Genomic DNA, 19101 nt, shown 5'->3' with positions numbered 1-19101 from the left:
TTATGACAGTTTACAAATTTGAGTTTATAATCTTATGGATGTAAGATGAAGAATCTGCAACTTCAATTTACCCTCTTACATAGCCTCTGTCTATCTAGAAGTTGTGTGGATAAGCAAAAGTTCTAGTAAGGATAGTAGAGACTTCTAAAAGCTCAAAAATGCATCGTTAGATTCCTACAACCTAAATAGCAGACATATACAATAATTAAAGCTTAAACAAAGACTACCGCGAAAATTTAGTGTAAGAAAATACTTTATATTTCTGTAATCTCTAGGAGTCTTGGAGCTTGTATGCATATGGAAAAAAAAAAAAAAATCAAATAAGATTTAAATTAATTAGAACTCGATAATTAGTTGACAATTTTTTCCCCTTTCTAAACTCCTAAAAGAAAAATACTAAAAAACAAACAATACCACAGCTTCTCCAAGTAACATTTTTGTGGAACTTCACTTCTACTGTGTGAACTTTTAGTCATAATGTATAAAACTCCTGCATAAGAAAAGGATTTGATATTTACTTGCTGATAATGAAATTTTAAAGTACGAAAATATGCAGGAAGATTTCTTTTTTTCTTTTTTTCTTTTGGTCAGTTTTTGGGTTCAAAGTATTGGATTGAACTCTGTGACAACAACACAGTGTAATTAGATCTATTTTAAAATATGGGTATTTTACCCATAATTTTTTTGTTACCTTTATTTTCTACTTTCAGTTAGAAAGACCAATATTCAGGATGTTTATATGTTCTGTAAGATGTGCAATGATAAACAGTGATTAACTTCAGAAGATAAATGTATCAGATTGATCTTCAACATCTCTACACTGCTGAACTTGTACTGACTCAGTGAGATGACTATCAGCTCTAGACTATAGAATGTGCCAGCAGCAATCTTTTCCAGATTTGATATTTCAGAGATTTAAATAGCCATATTCTCTTTGACCTCAAATATACCTACCTCATGGCATGCTCTTCAATGTGGTAAAATAACTACAGATGTTTCTGCAAATAGAAATGTACAATATTGACATATTAGTTTTGCCTTAAGTTACAAAGCAAATTCTTTTTACTCTAGTCTTGCGTAAGATGTAAAGTGAGAAACTTTATTTACAAAAAGAGAGTAAGAGAGCTTTATGTATTTACCTAAACAAACTAAAGAACCAGGAGGCATACAGTTGCTCTCCTAAACAACAAGCAGGAAAACTAGCTAGTTCACCTCAGCAGCAGTACTAACAGCACTGGCACTAGAACAAACATGTGTGGACTGACTGAGAAAAAAATCAGGCCAGATATTGAAAGACTTCAAACAGTCTGGGAAAATATAAGACTATTTTCTATTAGAAAGAGTAGAAACAAAGGAAAAAATGCTCATTTTCAAGACTGGATAAAGACTATGATTAAAATATGACATGACAGATCTGGGGCTGACAGCCCAAGAGGCTCTTGGCTATCTTATATCCTGCAGTCCTTGGAGAAAAAAATGACATTAGTAACTCTTTCTTTTCAGTTGGAATCAGTTCTAGTTCAAGCATAAAATTAAAAGCATCCTCTTTTAGTGTAAGCAATGCTTGGTTCGTGCTACTTTAGCTGTTTATCCCATAGAAAAAGCTTATCTGCAAGTCAGTAGAAATGCATGCAATGCATTTTTGCTTTCAGACCTTATGAAAACATTTGTTTACACACACCAGAGCTTTAGAAATTTACAACTTGAGTCCAGAATGGTTGTGTACCCTACATACATTTGTGTGTACACGTGCACACAGCTGGCTAACTACTGTTAGTTGACCAACACAGTACAAATCTAGACAGGGGAAATGGCCAAGCCTCTCTCTGGCTGACCCGTGATGCTGCTGGCAGAGCACCCTTTGTCAACACTCCTCATCCATTTCAGCTGCAATATCCATTGCTTCACCTTCAACTCAGCCACTTCAGTTCACCTGGCTCAAGGCTCTTTAAAGCTGCCTTTGTACTGAGTAGATAGATCACTGTGGCACCTACTTCATTTGTCTGCTGACTGACAGGATGTTAATAGCCCCCTAAGAGATGGGTGACAATTACAAAAGCGTAGGGAGGAGAAGATGGCCTTCATCATATGCAATTTACAGAAAGGGCACAGAAACTATCTGGCCAGGTTCTTTGATTTGTGAACATGGGATTAGACATTCAAACAGATCTCCTGGATTTGAGAAGTGCTGAACAATGTGTTGTGATGGCATGGGGAGATAGTAATATACTGTGAATGGCATGTTTTCATGATGCAGATGGAAGATGTTCTTATAGATAAAGAAATTCCTGCTTAGAGGCTCACAAATTCAGGCCTCAGTTGTAAACTATTATTCTTCTGATCTCCTCTCTGCTGATATCACTCAGAATAATCTGCATAACTCTCAATCTCCAGTCAGTAAAACAGGGTTGACAGAATTTCCCTAGCTCACAGTTTCATAGGGATTGAGAATGGTAATATCTAGACAAAAACTGTAAGATCTAGACAGAATGAGCGTGGAGGTAATTTATCATTTAAAGTTTACAAACGTAAGACTGTTAAAACAGCAGCTATTTTTGTATGCTAGGGGAACATACTAATGCTAATAAGAAAAAAATGATTCAAATGTATAGCAAAAATTAATTAATTGAATAGCAAACAATGAACATTCTTTCTTGGCACAAAAATACTGTTGTTTGCCCAAGAAATATTGTAGGAACACTAGTACTCCTTCAAATTCAGAGAAAGATTGTTCATATGCTCAGAGAGAAAAAAAAAAAAAAAAAGGAAAAAAAAAAAGACATAATTATGCAGAATTCTAATAAGTAATTAAATTTTGAAATTGTGTCCACAAGTATTTGGCAATTATTCGAACAAGCTGCAAACTAAATATAGTCCTTCATTAAAAAGACTATTAAGGCAGCAAATTCAAGGACTAAAATATGACAGAATCACCAGACTTAACTTGCTTCTAGAATCTCATTTCTAATCCCTTATCTACAGTAAAATTTGACGATGAGATAGCATATTATAGATATAATAGATACAGATACAATTTTTAACAAGGTAACTGAAGGTTCTTACATGTTGCATACTAGTCATGTCACAGTACATGACTTTTACTAGCTGGAAGTGGTAGAAGGAAATCAATATGAAGAAAAAAAAAACAGAAAAAAGAAAATCTTTACATTAAAGTAGCTGTCCATTCCCACTTTACTGGAACTTCTTTATGGAATTACTGGGAGTCAACTGAGACAAATGTGGCTTAGAAAATCTATATTGTCTGAAAGTGTTCTCATGAAAGATCAGCTGCTTTTTGGACTGGAATAGTAGGAAAGCACAGTGAACATATAGTCATTTGGAAGAACAAGAGATAAGTATTTCAGCAACTCTTTGCTCTTGTAATGGTTTTAGAAATGAATAATTTAGAAATAATGTAAACATAAGATAGAGATTCCTACAAGAATGTAAGGTTAAAGCATAACAAAAGTTACATTTAGCATTTTTGTGTATTTAGTATTTTCTTTTTAATTTCTCTGTTAGACATGGTGTGACCTATTTCTTTGCATAATCCATTCTTTTTCTAGCATGGTTTCAACAGTATTTTAAGTAGATATTTTTATCACCTCCTCTTACTCTTTTCTTTCTAAAGCCTTCTCTCACTATTTTCTAACTATCTTCAGCGTGCTTTTGGAGTGAAGAAGCTCTCTGTGAATATTTCACAGATGGGAAACTGAGTCACACATAAATATAACATTTACAAATTCTAATTTTGGATTTAGATTGATGTCAAATTATGCATTTTTCATATCAGAGAAGCTCTCATGTCTGAATAAAATTGTTGTCAGCATTTTGTAGAATTAGGATTTTGGACTGGTTTCACTCCATCTTAAATGCATCTGAACTTGAGAGAAAACAGGCACTTAGCAGAAATCTTATCCAAAGGTAGAGAAAAAACAGACACAATAGCTCACACCTGGAAAGTACCATTGATTCAATGGAATCAAGATATCAAACTCAGATGTAAACATCTAGAATTAGGTGATGTGAATCCAACTCAGTATTCCTCAGGTTGAAAACTCTTGACATTAACTTAGACCACCTTAGTGGCATCATCCCTCAGAAAGGACAGTCATGATAAATTTAAAAATTATACTAACATCTCTTGTCTTTCATTAACTGCAATTCCCTTGTTCAGAGGGAAATAGAAGAAAAAGATGCCAACCCCCTCTCATGCCTCAGCTGATGGGAGAAGTTATTTAACAAAAGCTTGCTTTTACATCTCCTTAATGCTCAGGGCAGTCTTGTCCTTCCCTCTCCACCCACAATCCCCTCATATTAAAGACAAAATCCTACAAATATTAGCTGTCAAATCTGTAAGAAGACAAACAGAATACCCCTCTGGACTGCTATTTATTTTGAGTCAAAAAGCTTGTGGAGAAGAGTGAAAGTAAAAAAAAATAGAAGCCTTTTCAGATTATAATTTAGAAACGCAGCATTCCATAGACATCTCCAGCAATATCCACCTGCCACTGGGAATTTTACAAGCCAAGTAGATGATTGTTGCATTGGCTGCAAATGAAGCTCAGACCTTCAATATGACAGTGTTAATTCAGCCACCAAATGAGCAGAGGTACACAGAGCAAGGCTCTCTCTACCCCAAAAGAAAGATTTTATTTTCAGTCAACATACAGTGCTTGCAGGATCAGCTGTCCTAAGACTTTTGAGTTTGTGTTCCAAACGTACTCAAAGATCTCAAATAAGTTTGAAGCTCTCTCATACAGACATCTATATGTATAGGCAACATACTGCCTTTCCTCCAGAGCTTACAAACCTAAACAAACATGCAAATCAGCATGCAGTAGCAGAAAATCCAATGTGAACAGAAATTTTAAGTAAGTATCTTCAGTACTTTTCTATCATTGCTGTTTTGTCATTTGCATATATTTACAATCAAGTACCTCATTGATTCTTGATTTTAGACAACTGTAGGGCTATGCTGAATATCACTCCCTTAGCATGTACATAATGAAAAACAAAACTCCTTTATTTGCAAGATAGTATGAATCAACAGAAACCTTCGTCCCATAAGAGTATAGGAGCAGGCAAAGCCACATCAGAAGCATGAGATGAGAAGTGTTTGATAGTAGCAGAGAGAGGCTAAAGGACTGATGGGCAAGGTCTGCTGTCTGTCAGAATTGACCCAGTTCCTCTGTTCTGCTCACAGCTGATTTTACGCATTACAGCCTTTCCTGTCATACAGTTTAGCAGCAGTGCATTCTGCTTTCTACAGTACTTATTGTGTCACTCTTCTCCATATCTATATTCTGATTTAATTTGCATGAATAACTTTCCCTCTCCCCACTTTCTCATGCTTTACCAATCATTCCTTTTAAGGAGCCTCAGCTATTTTTAAAGGAAAAAATGAAAGAGTTTTTTCTACAATTGAACAGTTCTTCATCTTTTCATTCCCACTCTATGTCCTCGGAGGCAAAGGTAATCTTGTGGGCTTTTTCCTGATGGAGGAAGTTGATGGTGTTTCATTCTCACAGTGGGGTGTAGAGAGCTCAGTGTCTTGTCATTGGCATAAATGTTTAATACCCAGACAGGCAGAACTGTCTCATGATGGCTTGCTAATTATCCACTGTAGCAGACTGGATCTGATGCCCTTAAATTATTCTCCTTATTGGCTAGGCTTTTAAAACTAATCACACATCATATTTTCAGAAAAATCAAACATAATGTTTTCACAGTAAAGGTTCTACCAGTAATGGGAATGATACTAAAAACACAGCAAAAGAGGACAGTGGTTTCTTTGATCAGGCATCGTTCCTAGCCATGCAGACTGGAGTTTGTACAGTGAGCAGAATTCCACTGAAGATGAGATCTTCCTCATACCCAAAGCTGTGGGCATTAACTCTGTTGAATGAGTAATTAGATGCAATTTGCAGAAAATCAGCAAATTTTTAAATGAGAAATGTCATTTGTAGCTAGGATTCTCATTTAAGTTACAGCAGATCTGGTGGCATAGAACTTGAAAGTATGATTCAGCATTACAACTACACAATTCATTGGTGTGTCTCTCTAAAGCAGAAACTGAAATAAGAATGACTGTAGAATCCATTATCAGGTGAATTAAACCAGACAATTATGAAAAAAAAATAAAAGTTTAATATTCTTTTTGCTTTCAAACTCAAAAGTAGATTCAAAAATATAGTTGTCGTCCTCTCTTTCTGGTATCCAGTTAGGATGTAGAAAGAGTAAGGGTTTCTTCATATTGTATTCTTAAGGAAGAGAAACAAACTACCTTTCTCCTTTTCTCTTATGCAACAGAAACACAGACAAAAACACAAACATAAGCTGACACACTGAGAGTAAAATGAATTGAAGGTTCTCATAACATAAAAGATTACAGTAAACATATAGAATGAGTTCAGAACCAAGCCTTCTATCTTGACAAAATTCTTTATTTTTCCATGACAGTGTATTATTGGCTGTGTTACCTAATGAAGCCTGAAAAGATTATTTTGGGAGATATAATCTATTTTTCATTTACAGCCAAGAATCTAAGCCTTTATTTTAAATGCAGAGTTTAAATGCTGGCAATTGAACATACAAATACATTCAAGTTATTTATGACTAGTATAGCATCAATTTAAGTGCAATATGTGTTTTAAAGGTTCTTATGTTGAATAACAATAAAAACAGATATCACTGACATACAGCTTAACCATGAAACCATTAATGATTACAGAATCACACAAATCCATGTAAGCTGAAATACTGTTGCCATTTGCTATGTAGGCATCTCATCTACACATGGAGAACAGCAGACATTTGAGAAACTCTATCTAAAAAGTATACAAAAAAAAAAAAAAAAAGGAAATAACAGAATCCCTTCAGACTGCAATAAAGATGGGTATTTTGCTCGAATGGTGTGGGTTCCTGAATCATTTATCTCCTAAATGATATTGAACAATAAATACTTAACTCCATTCTACAATATTCTGTTAAAATGTCATTTCAGCCTGTTCAACAGATGAAGCCTCTTATTGGTATAAGCAGCTGGTAGCCATGCCTCAACCTACTTATGGACATACTCAATGCCCCAAAAACTTAGGGAGAATTTTTCAACAGCTCTGATTTCTCTTTTTATTAAATTAACTTATCAACTTCTTATCCTATCGAAAAAAAAAAAAAAATTGTAAAAAAAAAAGCGTCATCCCCTCTCTGAAGGCACTCAGCCACTGCAGATTTTCTTTGTATTTTTCTCATTTAGGAATCATTTCTGCTCTGTTCTGTCATAAGTCAAGTACCTTATGACAAGTCATTTATAAACTTTCTTAATACTTTCAGACTCATTTCCTATTTTTTTTTTCTACAGCTTGAATAATCTCTACAGAATAGCAAATTAATAAACAGTATAACTCCTGTACACGTGAATTGAATTTCTATGGGTAACTACTAGTCTGTGTTCTCTATGGGAGACAAATTCACTTATGCATCCACTGGCAGTTTAGAGTAGGTAATTTCACCTGTTTCTCCAAAAGATCTGCATTTGGAGCATATGCTGATTTTGCTGACCAGTTTATATAGTGGTAAATGCAAGCTTTTGATAAATTACGCTACTATTATAATCTAACATTGGCTGCATTTTAAATTACTACTATTTCTTATGCAATGCATAATGAAGGATAATGCACGTAGCTTTAGAGCTCATTTTGAGTTTCAAAACAAGTTACAATGCAATCACCTGCTAACCTTTTCATCCCAAGGGTTTTTCTACAAAAAGCTAATATCCTTGACAGCTCCTTGTTTATTTTCAGACCCATGCACTGTTTGCCACTAGTGACCTTGCAAGCAGATTCACACCTTGCAAAGTCCCTGACCTTGTAGTCATTAAAATCAAATCACACACTGGGCAGGCTTCCATATTCATTAGGACAGCAAGAAGATAGATTTGAACATGGGTCTGAAGTGACCAATACATTCATCAGCCAATTTCCATCATCTTCAACAATTTCAGCTTGCTTAGGGATATTACCAGTTTAATTGATACACAAATTTTTTTGCAACAAAACAGTAGCAATGTTAAACGAATGCAGTATGTTTCTAATTAAAAAGGCTGTGATAAAACATAAGTCATAAATTACAGGTTGCCCTATGAATACTCATATGAAGTTCCTAGAGAAGTTCTTTTTGTTTGATGTAGAGCTCAGGTTTTCAAAACACGTTGTTAGTGAAATCTAAGGAAAGATGATATCTACAACTGTAGGAAACTTTATATAGGACATTTTGGGAAAAAACATAAACTGGATAATACTAAATAACCTTATTCATTTCCTGTGTATCCATTTTGTAAGCTCGTTAGCAAGATAAAATTTTAACAAAATAAATGAAAAAAGGATTAATGACAAGCAAAAAGTATAATATTGAAATCTAAAGGAAAGAAACTAAGATCAAAGGTAACTTTTTCCCCGTAATGTTTTGGCACACATTTGCCTTTGTCTACAAAGTTCTCAAGGAAAAGTGAAATTTGTGTGAATATATTCTGAGGGAAAAAAATATATATACCATTCACATTGGGAATATTTAGGCATGACCTTGTTTGAATTTAAAGGGAGAAGCATTTGAAAGAGAGTGGCATAAAGGAAAAAGTTTCACATATATAAATAGTAAGTCTCAACTGAATCACTAACTGCCAAAGAGGTTACTCAAAAATCTGTGTTTGTTCTCATCATGAAGCACATTTATAGTAATACTATTCAAAAACATTTAAGATTACATGGTAAAGGCCAGTGTTATATCAAAACATTTTCCAAGGGACTGAACTTCAATAATTTGGTCAAAGGTCTCTTTGCACAGAAGGCAGCTGAGAGCAGGCTGTAAGCTCCTCTTGAATGTTTAGTATTTTTTTGTTGTTGGTGGTGGTGGTGTCTTTTCTTCCCTCTTAAATTCTGCATGGGGAATCCATCTACATGAGTTTTCATGAACACACACATTAGAAACTTTAAAAAATCAAGTTTCTTAGTCTTGAAACGGTGAGTTATATGTTGCTAACTGGCTTTGCATTTTCATTCTGGCTGTTATTTTATTTTTCATTGAGAATAGGAACAGTGGTGACAGCAAATAAAAACAAAGAACTGTAGAAGAGGACTTTTGATTCAGAAGTCTTTGGCCTAATTAACAGCTTCCAAGTGACAGTTGAAACAAATCACCTCTTTTTAGAGATTTCTCCAGCCCTACATCAGCAGAAGTTTATAATGGCAGTGTCCTGCAGGGATCAGTAAAATCACTCTGCTACCATGCATATAAGCCAACATATAATTTATACATTATCTTCCACAAATACAAACTTGTTTAAACAAACAAACAAACAAAAAAGACTAAACACATTCACATCTGAAAAGACAAACAGTGTAAGGATGAAAGATAATTCTAGAACTGGGATCTTCAAGAGAGAGGAAAGAAAAGAATGACAGAAAAATCAATATTGCTTTGGAAATGCATTCCCTGAAAAAGGAAAAGGGCTACTGTCTTGAGAATCTAGTGTATAATAAGCAAATGGCTATTTCTCCATGTTTGTTCAAGACCATGTGATGGATGTCCTAAGACAGCATCTGTAGCGATAAAACCAGTATAATAGACTTTCCATACTACTGCACAGTAAACCACTTGATACAGAGCAATGCTGTCTGTGTCTTTTGTGTAATATTCAAGCGTTTTTCATTTATACTGCCCTATCATAACCTGTGCTTTGTTCATACTGGGCCAAAGCTCAAAGGTTCTGGCACCCATTTACATCATAAATTGAAATAATGTGAACGACTGTATATAGTTCTACAAAACTTGTCTGGGGAGTTGTGTGTGTAATGAGAACAGTTTTGCTGCCAAGATTCTTTCTGTGGTGAAAACTAAGACTGCAACTTTCTTCTTTCCCTGGAGAAAGCAGGCATGTTCACGGCAATGAGTACATTGTTTTGAAAGCAACTAAAGCTGGTTAGTCTTTATTGAATTAATGTAAAGAATATTCTTTCAAGAAAATTAGATTCATAAGCACAAAGGCAATTACCTTAGCACACAAGAGAGACTTTTCATGTCATTACATTGTATGTCCCAAATATTCAGCAAATTAAACGCACCCTTGATACTTCAGGAACACAATCACTGAGAAGGTGAGTGTCTAAAACAGTATATATTAATTTATTCATAAGTACAGAATTTTACTGTAATAGTATTGTTGGAAGGCAAACCATACTATAGCTCTTTGAATTCAGAAAAAAAATATTGCAAAACAGTGATGTTCTCTTCTATTTTTTTATGGAGAAAGATTTTATTAACGTTTTAAATATTATTTTATAAACTATTATTAAAAAATTAAAATATAATTATCAGTTCTTATTTATTGATTGATGAAATCAAAGATTGATGTAATAAACCAAAACAAAAAAAAAAAATAACAAAACAGTTATGCATTCTCATTTGAGACAAAACCACTATAAAAATGTATACTACATACATAGAACTTTCTTACAATTGACACTATGTGTTTACACAGTCTGCATTCTGTTGTTGGCACTAGCACTCTAACTCCGTTTTTAAACACAGTTAAGTTCACAAAGGAGTTGAGGATCATTAAGATTCTGATTTGCTGAGGGGCTGAGAGCTGGCGCAGCCTGTTGCCTCCAAATGACTCTATGATCTCTTCTGCATCTTTGAAAAACTAAAATCATGTTCAGAACATTTATTGCATTTGTAATCAGTCTTATAACCCACAGAGTTTGTGTGTATATATGTATATCTAAATGTGAAAATTTCAGGTGCATGTGAGGCCAACAAGAAAGTGAAAAGCACATATCTAAAAATCGACCAGCATGCATGGAAATAATCAAAACAAGCTCAGTAGACATCAGCCCACATCATTTACCTGCATAAAAGTGGCAGGTATACTGCACTGCAGCAGACCAGCATAGCGTATTTTTTAGATTGAGTGGTGCATAATCCACATTTGGACTGTATTTGAATCTCTTTTAAAGTCACTGCAATACCTCTATTCTAATGAACTTTCCCTTATTCAGTTCATTGATGTAATTATCTGACTAGTTAATTTCAAACAAAGCATTGCGAGACCGTATTCTATTTGCCAGGTAGAATCACATTTTTCTTGTTTTAGAAAGATTTTGCTGCTCAGCTTCCAAACTTCTTCAACAGTTTCTCATGGCTACAATTCCAATGCTTCATTTAAGGGGGTCTTGTGAATTCTATGTGTTTTAAGTGGGCGTAAACATTACTTCTAAGTATTTCACCTATAAATACAACACAACATATCTCTATGCTAAAATGTTCTGTTGAAAATCAATTTCTTGAAATTATTATTATTTTTTTTAATAAGGATGAAAATGTAATTGAGCATGGATTTCCTGTTCACGGCTCCAGCTGCAATTCCAGTTTTAATATAATTGTTTCTGTGTTTAGTACCAATCTTGAAAACGCTTAGAAAGCTGGATAATAAAGCACAGCTTAAAGAAGCAATAATTGTTCAGTATAAAAGGTCAAATTTTACAAAGGTTCATCATTTTCCATTCAAAAAAGGATGCTTAAAGTAATCGTGAAAGTAGGAAGAAAAAAGAACACAAACCTGGTGCACAAGGAGAGAATTAAACTGTGCATCTCTGGAAACAATAGATCAACTCAGGAGCAAAATAAATCACATCAACATTCTTTGTCTCTATCATTTTGCAAATTACATGCTTGGTGGTATCCCTTCTTCCTTAAGGGTAACAAAGGGTGCAAGTGTTATCATAGAATCATAGAATGTCCTGGGTTGAAAAGGACCTCAAAGACCATCTAGTTTCAACCCCCCTGCCATGGGCAAGGTCACCAACCACTAGACCAGGCTGCTCAGTCACATCCAGCCTGGCCTTGAATGCCTCTAGGGATGGGGCATCCACAACCTCCTTGGGCAACCATTTCAGTGTGTCACCACCCTCTGAGTGAAAAAACTTCCATCTAATATCTAACCTAAATTTCCCCTCAGTTTAAAACCATTCCCCCTTGTCCTATCATTATCCACCCTTGTAAACAGCCGGTTCCCTCCTGTTTATATGCTCCCTTCAAATATTGGAAGGCCACAGTGAGGTCTCCTCGGAGCCTTCTCTTTTCCAAGCTAAACAAATCCAGTTCCCTCAACCTTTCTTCACAGGAGAGATGCTCTAGCCCTCTGATCACCTTAGTGGTCCTCCACTGGACTCATTCCAAGACCTCCATGTTTTTCTTGTAGTCAGGCTCCAGGCCTGGACACAGTAATCCAGAGTAACAAGCATGATCAAAGAGGAAGACGTTCTACAGTCAAAAAAGTATAAAAAGACAGCATTTCAAAATTAAATCTAACACAAAATGATCCTATCAGCTCATAACAACTGGAGCTTAAATGTAGGTGGTGATTTTTTGGTGAAGCAGTGGGTGGTGATTCTTAACATACCTTAAATGTAATTATCTCAGAGTATACAATTGAATTGCTTATGAAGAAGCCAATGCAATTTTTACTTATTCAGAAATAATTCAGAAGTAATAATTAAAAAATGTAACGATGCAACAAAAACATACTGACATACTTACTGTATTATCCATCTCTTCAAAATATGTGTGTTTTATGGAGGTGAAAAATGAGGTTTTTGGTGGATCTCTCAGTGTTGCTGAATTTCAGGAATCAAAAAACAGACTTCTGACTAATGTGTAACTTTGCGTAATCACTGGATTAGTTTGGGTAATCATCTTACCAAAAGGAAGAAAAATTGAAGAAAAAAAATTCTTAATAGCTGTGAATCAGGTAAATTTTATACAGACAAGACTTTATTATTATTATTATTATTATTATTATTATTATTACTATGAGGATAAAATTTAAATCACAACAAAATTCAGCAATTCTATGACTTTCTACCTAAGAGAATTGTGAAGCATTTTAATCTCAAGAAGATGACACATTCAGTGCAATATAATTTCATCAAAAGGTACATAACTATCTCGATTAATTACAGAAAGGTATGTGATCTTCTATCTGATTAATGATTATGATTTTTTTTGTCCAGAGGGAAACTGGAATGTCACTGAGTAGGGGACAAAATAAACAAAAATGAGAGCAAGCAGAAAGCTATTGTTCCTTCAGTCATAAATAAGGCAAAGTATTTGATGCAGTAGTTCCACAGGGATTCTGTGATGCCAAGACTGAGATTTTTGAGACTGAATTCTCCTATGCCACGCTTCAACAAATGGTAGTCAAAGTATTTTAAATCATCATTGATGTTTACTGATATTGAATATATCACAGAAGTTTAGATGAATCTTGAGAGTAATAGCACGTGTTAAACATTAACAAAATTTAAAATATCAAGTAATGGCAACAAAAGAGAGGGACAGAAGAGAGAGGGAAATAGAGAGGGAGGGAGGTAGATAACTGTGAATAAAATACCAAAAATAAAACAGAGCAGAGTATTGCTTGGAAATAAAAATATGTTGCTTCAGATAACACCTGATAAATCTACTACAAAAAGGTAACCAGTTATTTGGATTTAATGGCACAGAATTCCAGTGGAACAAGAAATGAGAACTATCCATCCTACATCTCAGGTTTATACATCAGGAAAACACCTCAACAGAAAAGGAAATATGATCTGCACAGCAAATACTTCAGACCCTAGAATCAAATTCAGTTTACAGAAACATAACTTTGGTAGCAAAGGACAGAGAATACCAGAATGCTAGCCTTACAGACAGGTATCCAAAGATATTATAACTTCATGCTGTAGAGGATCCCAATCACTGAAATTTAAACTCTGCTTTGAGTTAAACAAGTGCTCAGTGCTTTACTGTTAATGTCAAATGGACAGGCATTTCATGAGTACCTAAAGGAGACTGGATTTATCTTAGCATTCAGAATTTTCACTGGAGATGCCACTATGATATCTGAACATCAATTAAAATCCAGAGATGACAAAAACTTCAAGTTACAATTATGTAAGTTCGGCTATTTCCCGGGCTATATTTACTGAGATTTAACACTCACAGTTCTCAGGACAAATATACTCAAGGTAAAGATATGACAAGGACAGATTCTGTCACTTCTCTCTTGTCCCAGAGGTTTAGCTCTACTTTTTCTCTCTTTTTTGAAATGAGGCCGCTTTCACCACCTCACTGTGTTTTCCCTGAAGCAAACATTGCAGACTGCTAGCAGGCATAAAGTGTCATCTAGCTTGACTGTATCATTTTAGCTAGTGGCCTCTCTTGCCCAATTGCTCCCAGGGTCTCGCTTGCTCTTACTCTGATCCCTTGAGACTTCTTCTCCATCCCAACCAAAGAGAAGAATGGGTATCAAGCATGGAATTGGACACATGAACACAAGACAGAGCCAAACTACATGCAGAAAGAAGTGACCATGATTTAGTGGTGCCCAGAAACAGTTAAAAAACAAGCAAACTATCAAACAACAATAACAAAAAGAAACAGACAGTTTTGGGGCTAAGAAAAAAGGAGAGAATAAAAATACATCCATAAAAGCTGACTCATAAAACGTATGAAGAAAGGTGTGCATTTTTAGAGAAGAGCTGAGTGACAACAGATATTAGATAAAACTAATTAAGTATGGGTTCATGATAAAACTATATTGCTTTAGAAACTTTCCATTACTATTTTTATGGTGCTGTATTTAGACTGTACTAGTGAATTTCTAGAACAGCATAAAGGCAGGAAAAGGCAAAGAAATTTGAAACAGCAATGTAGTAGTGGCTCTTGAACATATGGCTCACAAAACAAAACTGAAAAATATTTGTATTCTTCCTGAGGAAACTGAATTTAAAAGTGAGCATAGATCTGCATAAATACATGGGATCAATGAGCAGGCAAGTTAAGTGTTTTAATTGAATACTATCAACAAAGAGCAGAATGGCTACAAGCTAACAATATGGTACAGTTAATTTGACTCAAATTTTTTAAGACATACGCAGTTTAAGCATGAATCTGAAATACATATTCCAAAATCCTCTTTGAATTCACCACTATCAGTGTAATAGTGCATATATATATGCACATCTGCACGTTAAACACATGTGCAAATGTCATAATTTACGGATAAATCGTTTCATAAAATTAACTATCATGAAATATTAGGGAAAGAAATCCAGATTCATTCAAACATTCATTCAGACATTTATGAGAACTTAAAAGAAGAAGCGGTGCATGTTTCCTCCATGAACACATGTGAGTGAACAAAAAGAAGTGCCGTTCTCCAGTTAAATGTGAATAATAATACTCACTATAAAGATGAGACCAAGTGCTGCAGTTAACAGGATGCCAAAAATCATAAATAAGACAGTATTTGCACTGATCTCATACCCTCTTATCTGAACTATGGGATATTCGCTAGTATTTCTCAAGTAGGCCAAAAGAGGTTTATGAATGATTCACATATTTACAAATTCATGCATTCATTAGAAATATTATCCAGTAATATAGATACTGCAAAAAATAAGTAGAAGTGACACAAAATGTGTAAACAATTGGATGAACTCTGTCAAATCAAAAGAAGTTGCATCCAGCTGCAGGAAAAAAAGTCACTCAAAAAAAAGATGATGATCCTGTTCCATGGATGTCTGCTCAGTCTGCTCAAGGAGCTCTTGCAACAATAACAACAACAAAACCGATGCTTTATAATTCCTAATTATTTGGGAAAAGTAATAATGGAAAACTAATCCCTAACTCTGTCATTCTGCTCCAAAGGTAACGCCTCCTATTTTATTACATTGGCCCATGACATCAGAGTCAGATGTTGCTGGTATGGCAGTAGAGGTTGAAGCTTCCCGCCAATATGCCATTACATTTTGTTACCGTGAGACAGATGGTAGCAAAGGGACAGTCTGACAAAATGGTGAATGACACAGAAGTGCATATGAAGCAAAGATGTGTCACTGAATTCCTCTGTAGGGAAAATATGGACTCATTCATATTTATCACTGTTTGCTTAACATCTGAAGATCAAGCAGTGGTATTGAGCACAGCGAGGTGGTGGGTGGGTGGTTCATTTCAGCAGTGGTGACAGAAACATGGAAGTTAAGCTATGTTCCAGACAGCCATTCCGATTTTTATGAACTTGGCATGCATGCTCTTTTTCACTGCTGGTGAAAATGCATAGCTAATGATGGTGAATAAGTTGAAAAACAGTGTTTTGTAGCTGAATTTGCTCTATCAAGTAGATAGGGGCTATTTGGTAGTATTTTGTATAGCCCAAGTATGTGGGCTTTTTGTATCTACTTTCCATGGAAAAAAAATAGTAGGCAATAATTTTGGACTGATCTTCAACCAAGTTTTAAATTTTCTAGGAGGATTGTTTAAATAATGTCTCATAAGATATGATTCGCATATGTAGACAACGCAATTCACATGACTGGTTCTAGTCCTTACTGGTCTTTCTTGCAGCCGACAGTACTCCACATTATGTGTTTGAAGTGACAGTGCCCAGTTTCATGACAAGAAGTGTTCAGTGTCTTTTCTTACTGCACCTCACTAATGCTTGTGGTTTCCTGACCCTTTTCTCATCATGTTGCACCCACACTGCCACTGGCAGGGCTGTCACTTGCCAGTTCCCAGAATAGGGAACAAAACAAGATTAAAAACAAAACTTCCCTCTCCTTGACTTTATTTATCTAAATCAGACCTCGTATCTGATTTGATGCACTTCACGCCCTCACAAGCAATTTTCAGGGACTCAGCATTGGAAGATACAGTCAGGAGAAGAGACCACTTAAACTGTCATTGCAGTATCAGAGAACTATATTTTCATTTTGCACTTGAACCAGCTGACAGCCTGGCAACAGAGTGAGCATGATAGGAGATACAGATGAACAACATACTTCATCCCAAGTTACTGCCAGTTTGGTTAAATTCTCCTGAAAATACCTATTCTATTTTCTCACCTCTTATCGTCCTAAGCCATCCTAGGAATTTCAAGTTATCAGAGAGTCAGATGGATGTAAAATTAGGTTACAATATTCAGTACATTCATAACTACTCATTTTGTTAACACCACTACCAAACATACAGAACACACTTAATGGAGTAAAAAGAAGACTAAATTAAAATAAAATCAAAAATCTTATATGCCATCCATTAATCCACCTTAAGTACCCAAATATCCATCTGTCCCAATAAAATAGTGCATTTTTTCTTTAAGACTTCTCACTTGCACAGCCCAGAAGCTCTGTGCCCCTTGGCTAGTAACATATTTAGCTGCCTTTCTGTTAAATGCTGGCCCCAGTATTTTGGCAGCATCTCCAGCAAGGCAGATCTGTGGATTAGTTTTGATTAACTTTTGAAGATACAGTAATGTGGCCTGGCATGAGGCAATGAAATGACTTGAGTGCGCAGGCTGAACACCTGCAAGGAACTGTTTCTGGAGCAAGGCATCAGAAGTGCCAGAGTAGATGGACAGGGCAGGCACTGGGCACAGCTGGCCACCTGAGATTCTCCATGAGTGCCTTCACCAGCACTCTGCTTTAGAAACTGTGGGATTGCAGAAGTCATCCATAAAATTGGGATTTTAGATCATTTCTAACCTTGTGAATGTAATCTCTATGTAAGTAATAACCTTTTATATTCCAATCCATTTTTACCCATAGATACAATGGTGTAGAATTTACTCTGTATTATACTACTTTCAGTTAGTCTGTATCATTATGAAGTAACATATTTCATTCATTGTAAAGCCCCAGAAAATCTTTTTTGTCCACAAAATTTTTGCTCAGTGGAATCCTTGTGAGTTCTAAGTCACCAAAAAAGTACTTTGTTATCACCTGCTGTGTGTGTTAATGCAACACAAATGGAAACTGAAGAAATCTTTCTGCACTGTTTAGACTTCGTGATGCTAAGTACAGTTCATACAGCTTCTATTTTAACATTATTTTAAGAACTCATTTATTGTCTCACTTAAACACTTTTTCTGGTAGCCTTAGTAACAGTAATGACAGGATCTCAACCACAACATCTCACCTAGGCAGCTATCACAATGCAGACATTAGTGTTCCACAGAGATATTTGAATGCTTACTTGTCAGTATATAAGTTCTAGCCAACCTAAACCTAGTCATTAGTGTTATGTAATGACAGTGTAAAAACTGCCATCATTAAAATTAGACATTTTAACATGAGCATTCCAACCAAAAAAAAAAATCATTCTCCATTTTGAAAGTCACATCTCATTTCCATAGGCCCACAAGGAGTATCTTCCAGAAGTGAGAAGAAGGAATCTCAAATAACTTTTATACTGTTCATCCATCTGCTGCACTTTTGTTTTCTATCACAATTAGAGAAAAGAAATTCCTGGGCTGAAGTTTGATGCAGCAAACATTTGGCCTTCAGCATGATAAGGTTATTCTATTTGAGTAATGGTCCTTGAAAACAGAATGTTGTGTACTACTGAGGGCCAAATCTTCAGATGGCATAACCTGGCATAACTCCACTGATTCAGTAAAAAGGATCACAGACTCTCTGAGCAAAGGAGGTGTCATTTTAAGCTTGGAATGTGCCACTCGCATTGTGAACTATTGTAATTCAACTGAATAAGCACTGCTAATAGCTGAAAAGCAAGTATTTCCAGAAAAACGTTAGATCAGCCTCTTAGTAAGGAAGACTCCAAACAGTAATTTGTCAGGAAAATTAAAAATCTTACAGACTACTACTATAACAATATTGATACTGATATGTAAGAACTTTTTCTTATTTGGAGTATTATGTCTAGCAAGTTCAGCATTGAGATCTTCCAATGAAATTTTTCTATTCCATACAAGTGTTAATTGGTAATACAACTAACATAATAAACCATTTTTCATTAACACAAAACATTTGATATTAAGCCTATTAAGCCCGTGTTTTTAGAGGTCAGCTCTTAGTGTACGTACTTCTTTATAACAGCATATAACAGCGAGGAGTCATGCATTGGGTGACAGAAAATAAAAAGATATGGAGGAGTATAACAATGGAAACTTTATTAAGAGTAAATTTTGAAAGTGTAACAAGGACAGAACTTGACCTTCCCAAATTTATATATAAAAAAAGAAAATGATAAACAAGACAG

The sequence above is a fragment of the Meleagris gallopavo genome, chromosome 1 (genome assembly GCF_905368555.1).
Source record: "Meleagris gallopavo chromosome 1, MGAL_WU_HG_1.1, whole genome shotgun sequence".
Lineage (NCBI taxonomy): Eukaryota > Metazoa > Chordata > Aves > Galliformes > Phasianidae > Meleagris > Meleagris gallopavo.
The sequence above is the reverse complement of the archived record's forward strand: the minus strand, read 5'-3'. Positions refer to the sequence as shown.